Source organism: Salvelinus sp. IW2-2015, unplaced genomic scaffold (assembly GCF_002910315.2).
Source record: "Salvelinus sp. IW2-2015 unplaced genomic scaffold, ASM291031v2 Un_scaffold3271, whole genome shotgun sequence".
Classification (NCBI taxonomy): Eukaryota; Metazoa; Chordata; class Actinopteri; order Salmoniformes; family Salmonidae; genus Salvelinus; species Salvelinus sp. IW2-2015.
In genome coordinates, this window is record NW_019944556.1 from 83,447 (window position 1) to 89,446 (window position 6,000).

General features: G+C 49.3%; 1 pseudogene; it reads right to left on the reverse strand.

Moving 5' to 3' along the window:
- The window catches only part of LOC112075607 (myotubularin-related protein 9-like), a 77,752-nt pseudogene that overhangs the window by 68,929 nt on the left and 2,823 nt on the right, over positions 1-6,000 (reverse strand).

Here is a 6,000-nt window from a genome sequence, read left to right on the forward strand (position 1 = left end):
CCACGGGGAGTCATCCTTGTATCTCGTCCTCATCAGAGAGCCTCTGACTATTAACCAGCTTGTCATGAGTTAGAGATCCTCAATTGTTTGGCCTTCTTCACGCATTTTACGTATCCTATTGCAAGTCCTCCTTGTCTCTGATGAACCCAGTAAAACACCTGTCTCAACCCAGCGTCACCACATGAAGGAGATTCCATTTTCTACTACAAAAGTAAGAACCTACTGTATCTCACTTAAGACCCAAAACTTGTCCTCCTTACCTCTCCCTTTGAACCATCACCTCTCTCCTCCCATCACGCTCTCCCTCTGCACATTACCACCCTCTCCCTGGCCCCATCACCTCTCCCTCCCCATCACCTCTCCCTACGCCATCACCTTCTCCCTGATCTCCATCACTCCAATACTCCTCTACCCTCACCCTCCTCTCTCCTCCCCAATCCATCCACCATTACCGCACCATCACCGTCTCCTCCCATCACCTCTCCATCCTACGCTCTCCCCTCCCATCACCTCTCCTGACCATCAATTCCCCTCTCACCATCTCCCTCACCTCCCCCAGTCACCTCTCCTCTCCCCTGTTTCACCTCTCCCATGACCATGACCTCTCTCCACTGCCACCATCACCTCATCCTCCTCCCCATCAACTATGTCCCTGACTCATCACTGCTCACGTGCTTCCGGGTGCTGACCATCCCAAATCCATCTTCACTTCTTCAATTCCTCATCACTGGATTTCTCTAGTTCCCATTTGTCTAGCAAATATCAACCTCTGTTTCGCATAATTGTGGTGCAGTCATTTCTATGTACTAAACCCTTGATTTGCTCAATTATTAGATATTTATCTCTGTCCATTGTTGTACGCTCCGAAAAATACTTGAGGCAATTCGCAAATAAGATTACATCCCACGTGATCTCACGTCTTCACTTGCATACATAAGACTTTGTTATATTCGCTGCATCCTGTGGTTGTGAGCAATTAGCAAAGATGTAGAGGATGTATATAGTGGATTTCGCTATAAGACAAGCGTTTGGCTATTGCTCCTCTCATGGAGGTAGTCTCCATGTGGAAAGAGTGAGATGTCTGCAGTTACAGGCACATGAACGATATAGCGTGCAGTATAGCACACAATGTTAAATTGGACAGCATATTTTGCAAGTAGTAATAAACGAAATCCCCAATAATTTGAGTGCGTGACGATTTTCCCTTTAAGAATAGAGCATCTCAAATCCCACCAATCAGTGTTTGGATTGACTCATCCTCGCGAAATAGCCACGTGCTTGCGGATTTGTCAGATATGAGGAACTGTCATGAGAAGACCACTGGAGGCGTAGAACAGTTCTGTATGGTGCACTCACCTTCGCGACTATGAAAGACTTCCATGTGCCGTGCACTTCCTCTACGGAGTGCCTGTTGTGATCTTGTGTAGTGCTGATACGGAAGCGTCCCGTGCGGAGCGCGCTTTCTCACTATGGGTGTCGTCGTCCACATCTTTAGGTACGGTCCACCAGAGGATGGTAGAGGAACACACACTGTAGCCTTATTCACATCACTCAGACGCCATCTTCCAGTCTGGAGAGATGTGATGGACTGAGAGGAGGGTGGATGGAGGAGAGAGGGGTCGGTATGGAGGGAGAGGAGGGGCTGGATGGAAGAGAGGAGGGATGATGAGAGGAGATGGCATGGAGGGAAGAAAGAGGAGTTGGGAGAGGAGGCAGAGGGATGATGAGAGAGGATGGATGATGGAGGAGAGGAGGGAGGTGGGGATGGGATGGATGGATGGAGGGATGAAGGGGGAGGAGGATTAGAGAGAGGGGGATGGATGAGAAGAGAGGAGGGAGGAGAAGAAGAACGGGGGATAGCGAGACGAGGAGGAGGTACGGGGGGTAGCGACGGAGGGAGGTTGCAAGAGGGTACGAGGGAGGAGGGTAGCGGAGGGAGAGGGTATGCGAGGGAGGGAGGGTAGCGAGGAGAGCTCAGCGATGGGAGGGAGCGAGCGTAGCGAGGGAGGAGGTTGCGAGAGGGAGGGAGTACGAGAGGGAGGGTAGGAGGGAGGGAGCGAGGATAGCGGAGGAGGGGAGCGAGGTTAGCGGGGAGGGGTAGGAGGGAGAGGGAGGCGAGAGGAGAGAGGGGGGTAGCGAGGAGGGGGGGTAGCGAGGAGAGGGGCGAGCGAGGGGGGATAGCGAGGGAGGGGGTACGAGGTGAGGGGGGTAGCGAGGAGGGGGGTAGCGAGGGAGGGGGTAGCGACGGAGACGGGGGTAGCGAGGGAGGGGAGGTAGCGACGGGGGGCGGTAGCGAGGGAGGGAGGTAGCGATGGAGGGGAGCGAGGAGGAGGGATTGAGACGAGGGAGGGGTAGCGAGCGGGAGGGGAGTAGCAGGGAGGGGAGAGGGAGGAGGGAGCGAGGGGGGAGCGAAGGGGGTAGCAGCGAGGGGGGAGCTAGCAGAGGGTTGGCGGGAGCGGTAGCGAGGAGGAGGGTTTTTGATCATTATAATAGTTAAGGAAAGCTGGTTTTTTATACCACTTTGTGACATCTGCTGATGTAAAAAGGCTTTAAAAAACATTTGAATTGTGAGTTGACAGAACATTATTGAAAATAACATAACGAAAGAGCTGTTTCCTCATTTGACAAATAAAACCTGGAAACATCCATACTCTAAAAGAAAACAGCCATACAACACGCAGAGGTAATTAGAAACAGCCATACAACACGCAGAGGTAATTAGAAAAGACAGCCATACAACACGCAGAGTAATTAGAAACACCCATACAACACACAGATGTAATTAGATAAACAGCCATACAACACGCAGAGGTAATTAGGAAACAGCCATACAACACGCAAGGTAATTAGAACAACCATACAACACGCAGAGGTAATTAGAAACAGCCAATACAACACCACAGATAGGTAATTAGAAACAGCCATACAACACGCCAGAGGTATATTAGAAACAGCCATACAACACGCAGACGTAATTAGAAAACAGCCATACAAAACACGCAGAGGATTAGAAACAGCCATACAAACACGCAGAGGTAATTAGAAACAGCCATACAACACGCCAGAGGTAATTAGAAACAGCCATACAACACGCAGAGGTAATTCAGAAACAGCCAGCTACAACACGCAGAGGTAATTAGAAACAGCCATACCAAACACGCAAGAGTAATTAGAAAACAGCCATCACAACACGCAAGGTAATATTAGAAACAGCCATACAACACGCCAAGAGGTAATTAGACAACAGCCATACAACACGCAGAGGTAATTAGAAACAGCCACAACAACGCAGAGGTAATTAGAAACCGCCAGTTACAAACACGCAGAGGTAATTAGAAACAGCCAGACAACACGCAGAGTAATTAAACAGCATACAACACGCAGAGAATTAGAAACAGCCATACAACACGCAGAGGTAATTAGAAACAGCCATACAACACGCAGAGGTAATTATAAACAGCCATACAACACGCAGAGGTAATTATAAACAGCCATACAACACGCAGAGGTAATTAACTCAATATACACTGAGTGCACATAACATTAGGAAGACACGCTCTTTCCATGATATAGACTGACCAGGTGAATTCAGGTGAAAGCTATGATCCCTTATTGATGTCACTTGTTAAATCCACTTCAAATCAGTGTAGATGAAGGGGAGGAGACAGGTTGAAGAAGGATTTTTAAGTCTTGAGACATGGATTGTGTATGTCTGCCATTCAGAGGGTGAATGGGCAAGACAAAATATTTAAGTGCCTTTGAATGGGGGTATGGTGGTAGTAACCAGGCGTACCGGTTTGTGTCAAACTGTAACACTGCTGGCTTTCTCCACACTCAACAGTTTCCTGTGTGTATCAAGAATGGTCCACCACCCAAAGGACATCCAGCGAACTTGACATCCGTGGGAATCAACATGGGCCAGCATCCCTGTGGAACGCTTTCGACACCTTGTAGAGTCCGTGACCTAGATAACTGAGGCTGTTCCGAGGGTCAAAAAAGGGGGGATGCAACTCAATATTAGCAAGGTGTTCTTAATGTTTTGTCCACTCAGCGTATTATCTAAGCCGGTTCCAGAGTGAGCAGAGCAGCCTTACATACCATGGACTCTAGGTCCTTGAAAGCATCCTCTGGAAGGAAAGACTTCCATCCATCCTCGAGGACCTGAAACATGGGCCGGTAGAAGAACGGGTACATCAACGAGACAGAGTCCAGAGTGGACAGAACCTAGAGGAAGAGAAGAGATATTGTGTTGATTGTGCACTCTATAGTGAACGAGTGCACACTTCATAGAGAATGTGACCACAAGCCTGAGAACCATAGCTGGTAACCTCACTCCCCCAGGTTATTGCACACAGCACATACAAGCCTGGGATATCAACCACTCAAGAGTTGACCTTAGTGGGATTGACCATAGAATTCTATGGGCCCTACTGACTAAAGTATTTGTCATCATTTAATTTTAGCGAATCACATGACTGACGTGTGGCTCTGTGCTTTGCTAGTGTACAGGGGAGAGTTAGGGAGAAGGTGTTGTCGGAGAGGATTGGTGGATAGATTAAGACAATTTATTTGGCGCCGGGGGGTTCTTTCGGCTGTCTGTGTCGGCTAACGAATGCCAAGTTTGACTCGGTGGTCCACCAGACTCTTCACGCATTTAGGTGGAAGTGTCTGGGAATGAGATAAGAGCCACAGAAAAACTCCTCTAGAGGTCTATCTCCAGGTTGGGATTAATACCAGAGTTTATCTCCAGGTTGGGATTAATACCAGAGTTTATCTCCAGGTTGGGATTAATACCAGAGTTTATCTCTGGAGGTCTTTACCCACTAATGACTTGTAATGATGGTAGCACAAGACCCACCCCACAAAAACCTGACCAGACAGACGAGGGAGGAGAAAGCAGTTTTAACTTCGCAGCTTGACCTGGAAGCCTCGCAAGACCATATATTTTAGACGACCAAGTGCACAACAGGTGTCCCACGTGGGTACGTCTAGTCTCTTCCCCTACCTGAATCCCAGCGCCGAGTCCCCTGGACCTCACGCCTGACCCCCGGAAACCCTCTTCGACATATTTGATACACCATGTGGGGTTGCATTCCAGATTTTGTCAGCTCTTTCAGGCCCAAACTCACCCCTGACCATTCCTCATTGACCAGCTGGCTGCGCCTGACACCCCCCTCCTGAGAACCTTCGTTCCTTACCCTGACCGGATTTTCTCTGGCGGAAGAAGCGAGCCAAATACATGGGGCTAGGGATGGGATCCAACCGTGCACGCGCGATCACCCCCTCTCAGCCCTTGGCGTCCTGGACGCGTGCTCCTTAACCTCGCCGGGCGTGATCCCTAACCGGCGTGGGCGTCTTCACATTGACACCTACCACTTCCTTCCTCTGACACTCAGGTTTTTACCTACTAGCAAGTCTCACCCCAAATATCCCCTACAACCCCATTGGGTTGTTGTCCTGTGCGCACACACACCACCCCCTCTTCTCTAATGGCATCGATGTTAGCATGCAGCAGCCAGAGTTCCTCTGTTGTTGTCCTGTCTGGAGCTCAGTATAGGTGATGTCCTGTCAGACAGAGAGTTCCCTCCACGTGGCAGGAGGGCCTCCTCAAACACCACCCATCCACTCTGGGGGTCTTAATCAGCTCAGCAAACTCCATTTCCTAACACAGAGCACACAGACAGCCTACCATGAGGGATAGTGTGAGTTAGCTAGCCTTTTGTATTTGTTATTAACACAGGTATAGTCCACTCACTTCCCCGAGGTAAGCAGCCTGTATTTTATTTTATTTTCAACCAAGAGGTGCAGTTTCTTTTTCACAAGAACATATATTTCAATGTTTGATTAGACATCAGGTGCTTGCAATACTAGCTTTGGTCACTAGTTAGCTACATGCTCCTGGTGCAAACTTACTGGCAATCAAATTGGGTGCTTTCAAACAACTGGGACTCTGGGGACGGGGGGGGGCAGGGTGGGTTGGGGGGGACAGCTCCGTATGAG